This window comes from Callithrix jacchus, chromosome 7 (genome assembly GCF_049354715.1).
Source record: "Callithrix jacchus isolate 240 chromosome 7, calJac240_pri, whole genome shotgun sequence".
Taxonomy (NCBI): Eukaryota; Metazoa; Chordata; class Mammalia; order Primates; family Cebidae; genus Callithrix; species Callithrix jacchus.
Genome location: NC_133508.1, coordinates 29981146 through 29996121, shown reverse-complemented (window position 1 = coordinate 29996121; position 14976 = coordinate 29981146). Strand labels below are relative to the sequence as shown.

Here is a 14976-nt window from a genome sequence, read left to right as displayed (position 1 = left end):
TGTGCATTTTCTTTCTTTCCTTCCTTCCTTCCTTCCTTTCTTCCTTCCTTCCTTCCTTCCTTCCTTCTTTCCCTCCCTCCCTCTTCTTTCCTTCCTTCCTTCCTTTCTCTTTCTCTCTTTCTTTCTTTCTTTCTTTCTTTCTTTCTTTCTTTCTTTCTTTCTTTCTTTCTCTCTCTCTCTTCTTTCTTTCTCTCTCTCTCTCCTTCCTTCCTTCCTTCTTTCTCTCCTTCTTTCCTTCTTTCTTTCTTTCTGACACAGTCTCACTCTCTCACTCAGGCTAGAGTGCAGTGGTGCAATCTCAATCTCGCCTCACTGCAACCTCAGCCTCTCAGGTTCAAGCAATTCTCGTGCCTCAGCCTTCCTCCTGAGTAGCTGGGATTACAGGTGCACGCCACCACGCTCGGCTAATTTTTGTATTTTTAGTAGAGATGGGGTTTCACCATATTAGCCAGGCTGGTCTCAAACTCCTGACCTCAAGCAGTCTGCCCACCTCAGCCTCTCAAATTGCTGGGATTACAGGCATGAGCCACCACGCCCAGCTTATTGTGCACTTTCTTTCTATTATTATTACATTGTAATATATGATGAAATAATTATACAGCTCACCATAATGCAGAATCAGTGGGAGTGTGAACTTCCTTTCCTTTCCTGCAACTAAAGGTCCCATCTGGCGACAGATCATCAGGCACTAGATTCTCATAAGGAATGTGCAGCTAGCTTCCTCGCATATGCAGTTCACAATAGGGCTTGCGCTCCTATGAGAATCTGATGCTGCGGCTGATCTGACAGGAGTTGGAACGCAGGTGGGAATGTAAGAGATGAGGAGCCGTGTGAATGCAGATGACCCTGCCCTCACTGGCCCACCACTCACCTCCCACCTGCAGCCCGGTTCCTGCAGATCGCAGACTGGTACCAGGCCATGGAACACAGGTAACACAGATGGAATACAGGGAATACAGATGAACCTGCCTTCGCTGGCCCACCACTCACCTCCTGCCTTGTGGCCCGGTTCCTAAAAGATCGCAGACTGGTACCATGGCCTGGGGGTTGGGGACCCCTGCTCTGACTGTATACTAGGTCCTGCTTAGGAATTGTACAGATTTTCTTTCATTCTATCTTCACAATTACCTTCATGAAGGAGATAGTATTAACCTTAATTCGCAGAGAAATAAATGTGGGCACAGAGAGGTTGCTATCTTGACCGAGGCTGCACAGCTTTGAGTATCGAGTCAGGACTGGAGCCTGTGCTATCTGGCCTCACAGGCCCGTACTTGCCGAAGCTTATGCCACCACCCAGAGCCTCCCAGGCTGCCACTGGCATCAGGGACCATGCAGATGGCTTTGGCAGTGTCTTTTCATGGTCTTGGATGAGTTTCAGGCAAGCCTCTGCTAGCCAACTGGAAACCCTCCTTGTGTGGATTTCCACGCCAGCTGCTGCTGTTCCCCTAGGATTCTGGGGACACCACTACAGGCCCAAGGCCCTGCTGACCCAGGGAACTTCACAGTCAAGACCTCCACAAACTGCAAGATTTGGACAAAGTGAAAAGTAACTCTTCTTACTTAAGGTTAGAAATCCACAGTCAGTTACAAAAGTGAAAGTGGCCCGAGAAAAAAAGGGATGGCAATGTCTAACAAGAGACAGGAAGCTGACTGCTTCAGCACATCGGACACATCTCTCAGCAGACGCTGCCAGCTTCCACGTGGGACGAAAAACTCAAGGAGCTCGCCCAAGGATAGGACACCCTCCTCACATCTGCAATGACCCCTTTCATCAAAACCCCAGTCCCTCCCGCCCTGGGGGTCCCAGTCTTCTGGACACAGAGGGGCAGTGCTGGCCTTGACCCATGAGAAGTTCCCTCCATGGGAGGCTGAGGCAGGAGAACCTGGGAGGTGGAGGTTGCAGTGAGCTGAGATTGCGCCACTGCATTTCAGCCTGGGCAACAGAGTGAGACTCCATCTCAAAAAGCAGGAAAAAAAAGTTATTTCCAGGAAACCTCAGCCAGCGCCATGCTCCAGTGAACGATGGAGCAGGGCTAGGACTCAAATATGGCTCCATGTTGACGCTGGGCCCTGAACAGAGCTGATGTGTTGTCCTTTGTCCTTCCCGCTCTCAAATGCAGCCACGCGCTTTAACATTTAATCTGGAGACAACAGATGCTGGAGAGGATGTGGAGAAATAGAAACACTTTTACACTGCTGGTGGGAGTGTAAATTAGTTCAACCATTGTGGAAGACAGTGTGGCAATTCCTTAAGGACCTAGAAATAAAAATTCCATTTGACCCAGCAATCCCAGTACTGGGTATATATCCAAAGGACTGTAAATCGTTCTACTATAAGGACACATGCACACGAATGTTCACTGCAGCACTGTTTACAATAGCAAAGACCTGGAACCAACACAAATGCCCATCGATGATAGACTGGACAGGGAAAATGTGGCACATATACACCATGGAATATTATGCAGCCATCAAAAACAATGAGTTCTTGTCCTTTGTAGGGACATGGATGAACCTGGAAACCATCATTCTCAGCAAACTGACACAAGAGCAGAAAATCAAACACCGCATGTTCTTACTCATAGGTGGGTGTTGAACAATGAGAACACATGGACACAGGGAGGGGAGCACTACACACTGGGGTTTGTTGGGGGGAATGGGAGAGGGACAGCGGGGGGTGGGGAGTTGGGGAGAGATAGCATGGGGAGAAATGCCAAATATAGGTGAAGGGAGGAAGGCAGCAAATCACACTGCCACGTGTGTACCTATGCAACAATCTTGCATGTTCTTCACATGTACCCCAAAATCTAAAATGCAATTTAAAAAAGGGGAAAAAAAGACTAAAGACAAAAAGATGAGAAAAAAAAATTATTTAGCTCTCCAAAGGAACAGTGTCTTCCTGAAACTAATGTCCATTTGCACGCGTCCTTCACCCCCAGGTCATTCCCAGTCTCGCCCACCATCTTCTCAAAATGGGTGAAAAATGATTTGGTAACTTTCCTAAGTAGACAGAAGAGGAATTAAGCCTGGGGGGGCAAGTCCAATTGAAGATCTGATTCATGTTACAATTCCGTCCTGTGGGAAACCATTGATTTTCTGCTTTCTGATTGCAAACAGCCTTTTAGTCGCAGGTCGGTGAGGTTAGTGCTTTGCACAGCCACGGGTCTGGGAGTTAAGGGGTGAGACCAAAAGAAATGCATAGGTCAGAAAAGGCAACTCAGCTCCTGGGGGTGAAGAATGACGGAGATAAAAACAGCTTAAAGACCTGGAATGGAGAAGAGGAAAAGGAGGAGGAGGTGTGTGGAGTGAGAGGTAGAGAGAAGAAGAGGAGGGATGGAATGAAAGGGGCAGGAGAGGCAGGGAGGAGGGAGAGGAGGAAGAGGAGGAGGAGAGAGGAGGAGGAGAAACAGAAGAGGAGAGAGAAGGGAGGAAAAGAAGGAGGAAAAGGCTGGGCATCGTGGCTCACACCTGTAGTCCCAACACTTTGGGACTGAGGCCGGAAGATCACCTGAGGTCAGGAGTTCGAGACCAGCCTGGCCAACCTGGTGAAACCCTGTCTCTACTAAAAACCCCAAAATTAGCCAGGTGTGGTGGCAAGTGCCTGTACCCAGCTACTCAGGAGGCTGAGGCAGGAGAATCACTGGAACTCGGGAGGCAGAGGTTGCAGTGAGCTGAGATCATGCCACAGCACTCCAGCCTGAGCAACAGAGCGAGACTCCATCTCAAAAAAAAAAGAGGAAGAGAGAATAGGAGGAGAGAGGAGGTGAAGTGGAGGAGAAAAGGGAAGGAGGAAAAGAGAAAGAAGGTAAAGAAGAGGAGAGAGAAGGGGAGAGAAAAGAGGAGGAAGAGAGGGTAAAGAAGGGAAGGAGGAAGAAGAAAAGGTGAGGAGGAGGAAGAGAGTGTAAGGAAGCAGGGGAGGGCAGAGATAAGATGGAGGAGGATGAGAGAGAAGGGAAGGAGGAAGAAGATGAGAAAAAGCAGGAGTAGAGAGAAAGTGAAGAGGAGGGGAGAGGAGAGGAGAGAGGAGAGGAGAGGAGAGAGGAGGGGAGAGGAGAGAGGAGGGAAGAGAGGAGGGTAGAGAGGAGGGGAGAGGAGAGAGGAGGGAAGAGAGGAGGGGAGAGGAGAGAGGAGGGGAGAGGAGAGAGGAGAGGAGGGGAGAGAGGAGGGGAGAGGAGAGAGGAGGGGAGAGGAGAGAGGAGAGGAGGGGAGAGAGGAGGGGAGAGGAGAGAGGAGGGGAGAGGAGAGAGGAGGGGAGAGGAGAGAGGAGGGGAGAGGAGAGAGGAGGGGAGGGGAGAGACGAGGGGAGGGGAGAGAGGAGGGGAGAGAGGAGGGGAGAGGAGAGAGGAGGGGAGAGAGGTGGGGAGAGGAGAGAGGAAGGGAGAGGAGAGAGGAGGGGAGGGGAGAGAGGAGAGGAGAGGAAAGAGGAAGGGAGAGGAGAGAGGAGGGGGAGAGAGGAGAGGTGGGGGAGAGGAAAGAGGAAGGGATAGGAGAGAGAAGGGGAGAGGAGAGAGGAGGGGAGGGGAGAGAGGAGGGGAGGGGAGAGAGGAGAGGAGAGGAGAGGAAAGAGGAAGGGAGAGGAGAGAGGAGGGGGAGAGAGGAGAGAGGAGAGGAGAGGTGGGGGAGAGGAAAGAGGAAGGGAGAGGAGAGAGAAGGGGAGAGGAGAGAGGAGGGGAGGGGAGAGAGGAGGGGAGGGGAGAGAGGAGAGGAGAGAGGTGGGAAGAGGAGAGAGGAGGGGAGAGGAGAGAGGAGGAGAAGGAGTGAAAGGAGGGAAGGGGGAGGAGAGACAGATCTGTGCTCCAGAAACCACTGAATTTTAGCATTCCAAGAAGAGAGGGTTTTTCCCAGCCTGCAGGAGGCAGTTAAACTTTTACAAGGCAGGAGGAGAATGTGGGCAGCACCAGCACCTGGAGGCTGTTTGTTCAGGTGGCCGCTGCCTCTCCGCAGCCAGCAGCCAGCCAATGCCAGGGTCACGCATGATTATCAGCTGGCTCGGGGACTTGCTCTGTGAAAGGTGGCAGCTGGTCCTGATCAGGCTTTGTTTGAGTTTTGGAGGTCAAGAAAGCTAGATTGTCACCTCAAATGAAAGTCTTTCTGGCTTCCCAGTTGACAAAGAAAATGTTGCGCCCTCTTTTGGAGGAACTGCCAATATGCTTGTGGGTGAGGAGGAAGCTGATGAAAGCAAATCGCCCTATTTCTTTAGGGAAGGCATCGGGTGAAGGGATGCCCCTGCTGTCTGGGTGAAAAGCAAACCTACTCACTCCAGTCTGGGCACGAAGCTCTGACCCCCTGGAGGTGTGACAGGGTCTCCACGGCTGTGGCTGATCCAGACTTTTAGCCATGACGCAGTTCACCTGATTTGCTGAAATGTGGTGATGTGCACCAAAAAGCACTAAGACTGGCTGGGCGTGGTGGCTCACATATGTCATCCCAGCACTTTGGGAGGCCGAGGCAGTTGAATCACCTGAGATCAGGAGTTCGAGACCAGCCTGGCCAACATGGTGAAACACTGGTTCCACTAAAAATACAAAATTAGCTGGGCGTGGTCGTGTGCCTGTAATCCTAGCTACTGGGGAGGCTGAGGTGTGAGAATCACTTGAGTCCAGTAGGCAGAGTTTGCAGTAAGCCGAGATCACACCACTGTACTCCAGCCTGGGCTACACAGTGAGACTCTGTCTCCAGAAAATAAAGCACTAAGACCTGTTTCTCTGGACTCCTCAACAGTGCTTCTGACGTGATGCTGTCTTGGAATATATTCTTAGAAGTTTACAAATTTCTGAGTAATGAAAGAAAGGCCCTGCTTAATGAATATTCCAAATATGGCTGAAAAGCTGTGATACGAAGACTGATATCACAGAACTCTGAAGAAAATAAGATTGCCTTATCTAAAGCTTTGCTGCTTCCTTTCCAAGCCATTGTACTAAGACCACAGATGAAACCAACTCCCGGTTCCTTTAGCCGTCACATGTAAACTTGGCCAATCTGTCAAGTCAATGACACATAGTTATTGTGTGCCTTTGGCTGGGTGTTACAGGGCAAATACCACAGAAATATGACACTTGCTTCTGAGATACAGGGCTGTCCATGCCAAAACCAGGATAGTCCTGGGCAGAGATGGTTGGTCACCCTAAGTGTGACGTGCAAATGGCCCAGCACAGGCATCCCTCTCCTGCCCACCTGATTAACTATGAAGACTTAAGTTTTTCTATTCACAAATCTTGGGGTGTTTTTCCTCTGAGAATCTCCATGGAATTTGATCAATCTGCATGCCGGGCACACAAGGACAGTACGTGGTGTTTGGTTAAGGGATATGTGGATATTTGCCATTTTTCCTGGCAACTTTGCATCTAAGCCCCTTCCTGTGGGAGGAGAACCCTTCATCTTGAGTCTTGGTGGGAGGCAACCGATGCCAGATTTCTATTTTCCTTCATGCACCATACTCTGGGCAGTAAGAACCTAGAGAAGAGCGTGTCCCCGGGGGCTAATGAAGAGGGCAGTCACGTGATCTTGGCTTCACCCTTGAGAAGATCTTCACAGCCCTTGATGATAGAGCTGGCTGTGCAGAGAGACAAGGGCCCAGCCAACCAGTCTCGCTGGGAGTGGGGGTACTCAGGCAAGAGTCCAGCCACAGAGGAGGAATGAAACCAGCCAGCCAGGTTGGCAGAGCAAAACGTAGACTCCAGAACAGCAAATGACATGGTGGTCTCCTCCCTGAGCTAGTTGATGATGAGGTATTTGTTTTTTATTTTTTGACAGAGTTGCCCAGGCTGGAGGGCAGTGCAGTGGCATGATCTCGGCTCACTACAATCTCTGCCTCCCGAGTTCAAGTGATTCTCCTGCCTCAACCTCCTGAGTAGCTGGGATTACAGGTGTGCAACACCACCCCTGGCTAATTTTTAAAAAATATTTTTGGTAGAGACAGGGTTTCACCACATTGGCCAGGCTGGTCTCTAACTCCTGACTTGATTCGCCTGCCAAACTGCTGGGATTACAGGTGTAAGCCACCGCAGCTGGCCAGGAGGTGCTTTTATTGTGTGTATGGCAATGAATTCTCTGAACCTGGCTCGCAGATTCCCAATTCTGTGAGCTACTCAATATATTTTCAGCAAATTCAATTTCTGTATATGCAGCTTATTTTAAGACCATTGATATGGCTGGGGGTATTGGCTCATGCCTGTAATCCCAGCATTTTGGGAGGGATGACAGGAGGATCACTTGAGGTCAGGAGCTCAAGACTAGTCTGGGCAACACAATGAGGTCTTGTCTCTACAAAAAATTTAAAACTAGCCAGGCATGGCGGCATGTGCCTGTAGTCCTCGCTACTTGGGAGGTCGAGGTGGAAGGATCCACTGAGCCCAGCAGTTCAAAGCTGTAGTGAGCTATGATCTTGCCACTGAACTCCAACCTGGGCAACAAAGGGAAACTGTCTCAAAAAATCTTAAAAACCTACTTACAAGAGGAGATAGGTGTTGATTTGTAAAGATATGAACCTTCCCTTCTGGATAAAGAGAGCTACAAGTAACCAAAAGGCAGGAGAACCCCTGGAATGTAGGGACATCAAATAGGGCCTTAGAGTCTAATGGAAAAAATGATATATTCTGATTTCCTGTTACATTTTTGAAGTGTAGACCAATCAAAGGTTTGACTGCACTGAAAGATATTCAGGCACGTCCCAAGGGCCTGTGGAGCAACGTACACAGTGTACATTTTAGCACAGGAAAACAAGAAGTCATAATTATGTTTTTCGCTGTGGAAACTGCTTGATCTGGCACAATGAAACTCAACCAATCCGTCACAAAGCTATTTATTGAACACCTACCATATGTAGACTTGGCTAAAACTTTGCACAGTCTGCTTGGCAGAGAATATCCAAGCCTAGACTCACATCACCCTACAACTGGAATCAGTTAGAGTGATTTGTAGTCTGCTTTAGAAAATTTTGAAAAACTAAATGTCTTAGAAAACCTTCCATTCACGCTGTAGTCCTTTTCCTTCTTGTTGGGTGATGTGAGAAAGAGAAGGAAGAAAATAGTGTCCTCCTTTGGGTTTATTCACTGTGACCAGAACCTCATCATCAGAAGCAAAACAAAAACCACAAAGAGGGGAAAACAAAATGATTCTCTCTTGTCCGGGAATCTGCTGCCATCAGCTCTTCCAGTGGGAACCTGGTCCTCGTTGCCTAGGAGTCTCTCACTGGTAGAGCCCACAGTAGGAGAAATTCCCTCAGCGGAGCAGTGAGTAAAGCGGTTCTCAAGCTTCGCTTGTTCAGGCCTGGAACACACTTGGAAAAGCTCATGGGAACAAACCCAGCTAGTGCACGGCACAGACATCATGGCGGCAACTTAAAGGAGGTCGGTAGGACAACGTCTGTTCCACAGTGGAATCAAAGGACAGCTGGAGCTCTGACAACTAAATGGGCCCGCTTCACTCCTTCCAGAATATGACCTTGAGCCTCAGGGTAACTAGCAGTCTTTGAAGCCTTTGTGTAGGAGTGTTTCTATGGGCCGTGTTATGCCACAGTAACAAACGACCACAAGATCCCAGTGGCTGCGAACCCCAAGATTGACTTGCTGTGTCTGTTACGTTCACAAGTCAGCGGTAAAGGTGATTCTCAGTATCCTCACTCCAGAACTCAGTCTGATGTAGTTGCCACCATCCAGGGCATACTGGTCACCGTGGAAGAAGGGAAAGAGAGCTCTGAATGGTCTTATCCCACCTATTAAGTGTGCAAGTCCAACACTTCATAGCTGGGATAAGTGACCGACACATGACATTTCCAACAGTATGGTCAGCATGGTCATTTCCTGACTGTGTTCCTGAGAGTCAGGGTGCTGGGTGTGCTTCGGGAATGATACTAATGCCCTCTGCAGGATAAGCAAAGGCCAGAGCTAAAGTCTAGGACAATTATTTTAGCACAGTGCATAGGTTGGCATGGATTGGCATGGACAATTATTTTAGCACAGTGCATAGGTTGGATTGGAAGGAAAATGGGGAACTCAGCAGCCATCTAGAAGGCAGCTGAAATCATCTGGTGAAAAATGATTCCCTGATATAGTGGCAATGAGAACAAAGAGGAGGGAATAGATGCACAGAATTTTACAGAAAAGGAATTTATAGAATGCATAGACCTCTTGGATGCAGGTGGCAAGCTAAAGAGAAGATTTGAAGATGGCTCCAGGTATCCAGCCTGGAGGACACCGAGGATGGCACTGCCAGGAGTTAGAACAGGAAATGGGAGGTGAGGAACATTTCTATGGGATGAAATGAATTACCCAGGGGAAAAGAAAGGTAGTTTTCCTTCTTTTTGTTGTGCAAATGCAAAGTAAAACAAACCCGATTCACTTGGCAGGCACCTGTGAGCACCTGCTCTGAGCTCAGCGTGGCATATTTTATAACCCCGCACTGTTGAGACTTCAGCAGTCTACACACACACGCCCCTCTACAAGTGAAGGTTTTTATTTTCTTTTCAGGTTATTGAAACTTTGCTCATTTTAACTTTTTTTTTTTTTTTTTTTGAGATGGAGTCTCTCTCTGTCACCCAGGCTGGAGTGCAATGGCGCGATCTCGGCTTACTGCAACCCCCTCCTCCCAGGTTCAAGCAATTCTCCCACCTCAGCCTCCTGAGCAGCTGCGACTACAGGCCCGCACCATCACGCCCAGCTAAATTTTGTATTTTCAGTAGAGACAGGGGTCACACTATGTTGGCCAGGCTGATGTAGTTGCCACCATCCGGGGCATACTGGTCACTGTGGAAGAAGGGAAAGAGAGCTCTGAATGGTCTTATCCCATTCAGATAAAGACTGAGGACTTACGGGGCAAGCTGCCATAGGGCAGGTCTTGGCGGGAGTTTTTAAATTTCGGAGGGCCGAGTGCTTACTTAGCTGATGAGTGCGGGACTGAGGTTGGAATGCGGAAATGGGTGTGGGGAGCCCGCGTGGAGAGGCCAGAGGCTGCGCTCAGAATGATGACGTAGCTTTCAGGTATGGAGAGGAATGGGTGTGTCGATTTGGCCCCCGGCGAGGCAACCGGCCTTACACTGAGTGATCTGCCCACCTTGGCCTCCCACAGTGCTAGGATTACAGGAGTGAGCTACTTTGTCCAGCTATTTCTGTATGTTTTTATAGTTGCTATAAAAGTTAAAACTTTTGCAGAGGACCTGGAGCATGAGATACAATGTGGGAACTCTGTAAGGAAATTGATAACTCAGTGACTAGTTGGATGTGATAACGTGTTGATAAATCTCTAATTCCCACCACAATCTGATTTCATCCTCATTGCTCATCACTTTATATCCAGTCTCTCCGTTTCCAGGCTGGTTCTGTTTCTCCCCGGGAATGCCCTTCCCTCACCTCCTGGTCTATCAGAAATTATATGTAGTCTATAAGACACAATTCAAGTGGTACAGCAATTATGAAATACAGTATAGAGGCTCCTCAAAAAACTTATCATAGAACTACCATGTTGTAAGGCCGGTTGCCTCGCCGGGGGCCAAATCGACACACCCATTCCTCTCCGTACCTGAAAGCTACTCATCATTCTGAACGCATTACTCAGCCTCTGGCCTCTCCACGCGGGCTCCCCACACCCATTTCCGCATTCCAACCTCAGTCCTGCACTCATCAGCAAAGTAAGCACTCGGCCCTCCGAAATTTAAAAACTCCCGCCAAGACCTGCCCTATGGCAGCTTGCCCCGTAAGTCCTCAACCAGCCCACTTGCCAGCAGCCCCGCCTGGCTGCCAATGGCAGCTCGCCTCGTCCGTGCCCAGTCCCTTCATAACCAATGAAACTACCTCCGCTTTGTTTCCCCTGCAGCCAATCAACTACCTCCACTCCCTATACAATCCCGCCCTAAGAAGAGAAGCGCGACTTCTCTGGCCCCTTTCCCGGACCATAGAACCTCACCTGGGAGTTGAATAAATTGGCTTTTACTTTTTTACTCCGGTCTCCGTATCCTCATTTAACTCAACAATAAACCTTACACATGTGATCTAGTAATTTCACTTCAGCATCTGTGTCCAAAGACATGAAATCACCATCTCAAAGAGATGCCTGCACTGCCATGATCATTGCAGCATAATTCACAACAGCCAAAATATAGAATCAACCTAAGTGTTCATCCGTGGGCCCTTAGTGTAAAGATTTTTATATATGACATAGTTATAATAATTATCATATATAACATATATAATTTCTATGTGATTATATATGTAAATGTCATACATATATACACATTATATATAATAGAATATTATTCAGCCATAAAAAGGAGGCTGGCACAGTGATTCACACCTGTAATCCCAGCACTTTGAGAGGCTGAGGCAAGCAGATTGCTTGAGCCCAGGAGTTTGAGACCAGTCTGAGCAACATGGTGAAATCCTATTTTGCAAAAATACAAAACTTAGTCTCCTGTGTGGGTGTGCCTGTGGTCCCAGCTCTTCTGGAGGCTGAGGTGGGAGTGTCCCCTGAGCCTGGGGTGGTAGAGGCTGCAGTGAGCTATCTGCAGTTAGCCTGGGCAACAGAGCCAGATCCTGTCAGAAGAAGAGAAATAAGAAAAAGGAGGAGGAGGAGGATAAATAATAATCCTGAGTGAACATGGAGGGCATTATGTCAAGTGACATAAGAAAGGCAAAGAAAGACAGTTGCTGTGTGATATCACTTATGTGTGGAATTGAACTCATAGAAACAAAGAGTAGAATGGTGGTTTCCAGGGCTGAGGGTTGGGGAATGGAAGATGTTGGTGGGAAAGTGTAAACTTTCAATTATGAGATGACCAGGTTCTGGGGATCCAGTTATGTTGCTGACAGTTAATGATTCTGTAGCATATATTTGAAATTTGATATGGGAATAGATCGTCAGTGTTCTCACCAAGAAAGAAAAAAAGGTAACCATATGTCGTGATGGAGGTGTCAATTAACTTGATTGTGGCAATCATTTCATAATGCATGTATGTATCAAATCATCATGTTGTATGCCTTAAATATATACAATTTTATTTGTCAATTAGACCTCAATAAATCTAAGGGGGGAGAAACGCAATTCAGATGACACCTTCTCCAAGATGGCTTCCTGAGCTCTGGTGTCAATCGGCAGCTTCCTCTTCTGTGTTCTGTCTCTGCTGCATTGAATCTCTCCATGTGGCTCCCTTCCCTGTTCATCTTCTTTGGAGTTGATGATGGTGTATTTCTCTCCTGCTAGATTATGCCTGAGAGGTGAGAGCCATGCCCCTAAGCCTTTGCTGAGTCTAGAAGACACTCACACTTCTGCTGTTGTCTGTGAGCTGAAATTTTCACAGAGAAAGAGACTATGTGTTTTAGCAGATTGTGCATCACATTCAACAAAAGCAATGCAGCCTTGGGGGGTTTGATTCTTGCTCTCCAGTGTCACCACCAGTAGGAAATGGCTTCTTCCACCATAAGCCCTGAGATGTGCTAAATCACCTAGAATTTCTTCGTCCTGTTGGTGCTACCATTGGAACGCAGAAACCAACACTCTGAAATGAGAGTCTCAGAAGCAAAAGTTTGCCTATGACCTTTCTCTTTCCCTTCCATCTGTCAGTCCTATTCTCTTCCCTCGGGAGCCATTGAAACTAGAATCCCTCTTCCCCAAGGCAAGTCAGAGAAACCAGAGCCTCTTTTCCCCAAAGCTAGCCATAAAACCTAAAAATATTACTCTAACATGCCCCTGACATCTTTTATGTAAAAAGTGGCCATAAAAAACTATCTCACCTACCATGTTTGACTGTAGGTCATAAGAACCCCATTGCAGAGGGGGTCATTCCCCAGAAAAAAAGGACACATGCTCAGAGAGGCCAAGAAGATTTAGATGACAGGCCTGGCTGGATTCTCCCTGCTCTGTCTGTCAGCCTTAGATCACACCCATTTTTTCCATTCATACTTCTACATGGCTTTGCATACTCTCTCAAACCTATGCATAGAAATGAAGAATTTCCCTTGTATCTCTGGGTCTTCATTCTGAAGGCTCTCGCATACATGTTAATACATATGTATGCCTTTTTGCTAATTAGTCTGCCTCTTGTGGGTCATTTTCAATGAAGCTTCGGAGGGCAAAGGAGAAGGTTTCCCTTGGTTTCTACAAAACAACAGGCAAAAAAAAAATGCTATGAAATTTTGATTCTTCTCAATAGCTTCAAGATGTCTTACCATTTAAATCAATAATCCTTCAAAAACATTTTATTGCAACTTTATGAAGTTTGCTTTAATCTAATACAATAGCCAATGTAAGTGACTTTTTTAGTTTATAATTTTGAGAATATGACCCACACCAAAAATTACAAGAAAGGGCCCAGGGCAGTGGTTCATGCCTATAATCCCAGCACTTTGGGAGGCCAAGGCGGGCAGATAACCTGTGGTCAGGAGTTTAAGACTAGCCTGACTAACATGGTGAAACCCCATCTCTACTAAAAATACAAAAATTATCTGGGTGTGGTGGCGCATGCCTGTAGTCTCAACTACTTGGGAGGCTGAGGCGGAAGAATCACTTGAACCCAGGAGGCAGAGGTTGCAGTAAGCTGAAATTGTGCCACTGCACTCCAGCCCGAGTGACACAGCGAATCTCCTCTAAAAAAAAAAAAAAAAAAAAAAAAAAAAATTACAAGAAAGGTTAGCAAAATAAATTTTTGGCTCTATGTAAAGGTCTGTGGGACATTGCCAAAAAAATCTCTGTAGTAATGGTGTTGATATTTTTATGGCTGCCCAATCCATGTAGAAAAGGTCAACAAATAGCTCTTACATCATTTACACTGAACTAATCCTCACTCATTCCCTTTCACAAATGACTATGTCCTATGGACTGAAAATATGCATCAAAAGCTTGATGTGTGCTATGTGCTGAACTAATTCAACAAATATTTATTAAATGCTTACTATATGCAAAAGACAATTCCAGGCGTGTGAGATGCAGTAGTATATAAAACAGGCAAAGATCCTGCCCCCACGAAGCTCTTTGTAATACATTACCTAATCACTTTGCTAGGCATCTTCACAATCCTCTGAGGATTTTTTTGTGTTTTTTATCAGTGAGAAACTAAAGCTTGGGCAGATTAGGTAGGTAGATGGAGATAAAATGGCTCATCAACAGACAAGAGTGAATTCACATCAGTTCTTCTGGTTGCAAGTTTTGTTCTACTGGAGTGCATTTCCAAAACTGGTGTTCTGTGAATCCTTTTCCAAGAGGCAGATGTTTTCTAAAAATTACATTCCGTATTTCAATCTGTTTGGGAAAGACTTTTTGCCATAGGTTGGGTTCTAGAATGAGATGCTAAGATGCATTTTTGCATGGAAGAGATTCTTAGGGCATGCTGTTAAGATCAACACCTAGAGAATGGAAGGGGAGGACAGGGGAGGGGAGGAGGGGGGAGGGGAGGGAGCAGGATTAGACAGAGGGAAAATTGAGTGGCAATGCAGTCTTAGGGCAAGCCTAAACTGACACTGCAAGGAATTCTGATGATGAGATGGTCCTTCGAGGCTGTCCTGAGCTGGGTCGAGATGACCAGGCCTTTATGTCTCCAAATCAATTGGTTACTGGCTATGATCTATCCCAGGAAGTGGGCATGGCCTTGGGCAAGGTAACTCTTTTCAGCTGAGCACATCCCCAAAGGAGAGGTAAGGAGTGGTTCTCATGGGTACTGCCAGCAGCTGGGGCAACAGATCCTTCATTCCTAAGGGGACATCTGGGACATACATCCTAGAATCCACCAGACTGTGGTACTTGTAAGCACTAGACTAAATGAAATGAAACAGTCCTGTCCATTTAGAGCTTTTAATGAGCAGGTTGTACTGTGAAGCTTTAAGAGGGAAATTTATTATGCAGATTTTCCCAAATTTATTTAATCTCAGAATATTTTTGAGGGTCTGTGTTTGTTAAGATGCTCTGAAAAAAATACATTTGGGATGCACATATGCCAGAAATTGTAGTGCAATTGGACAAGTACAAAAAGATGGAAATACAAAATGCAGTCGG

The 14976-nt window shown here is 47.0% G+C and overlaps 1 long non-coding RNA gene across 1 annotated transcript in view; it reads right to left on the bottom strand.

Moving 5' to 3' along the window:
- Nucleotides 1-11966: 11966 nt before the first annotated feature.
- Nucleotides 11967-14976, bottom strand: part of LOC103794158 (uncharacterized) — a 38375-nt gene continuing 35365 nt past the window's right edge. Inside the window, exon 5 of the long non-coding RNA XR_004745555.3 lies at nucleotides 11967-13086. This is a non-coding gene — a long non-coding RNA (uncharacterized LOC103794158). The remainder of the gene's footprint in view (nucleotides 13087-14976) is intronic.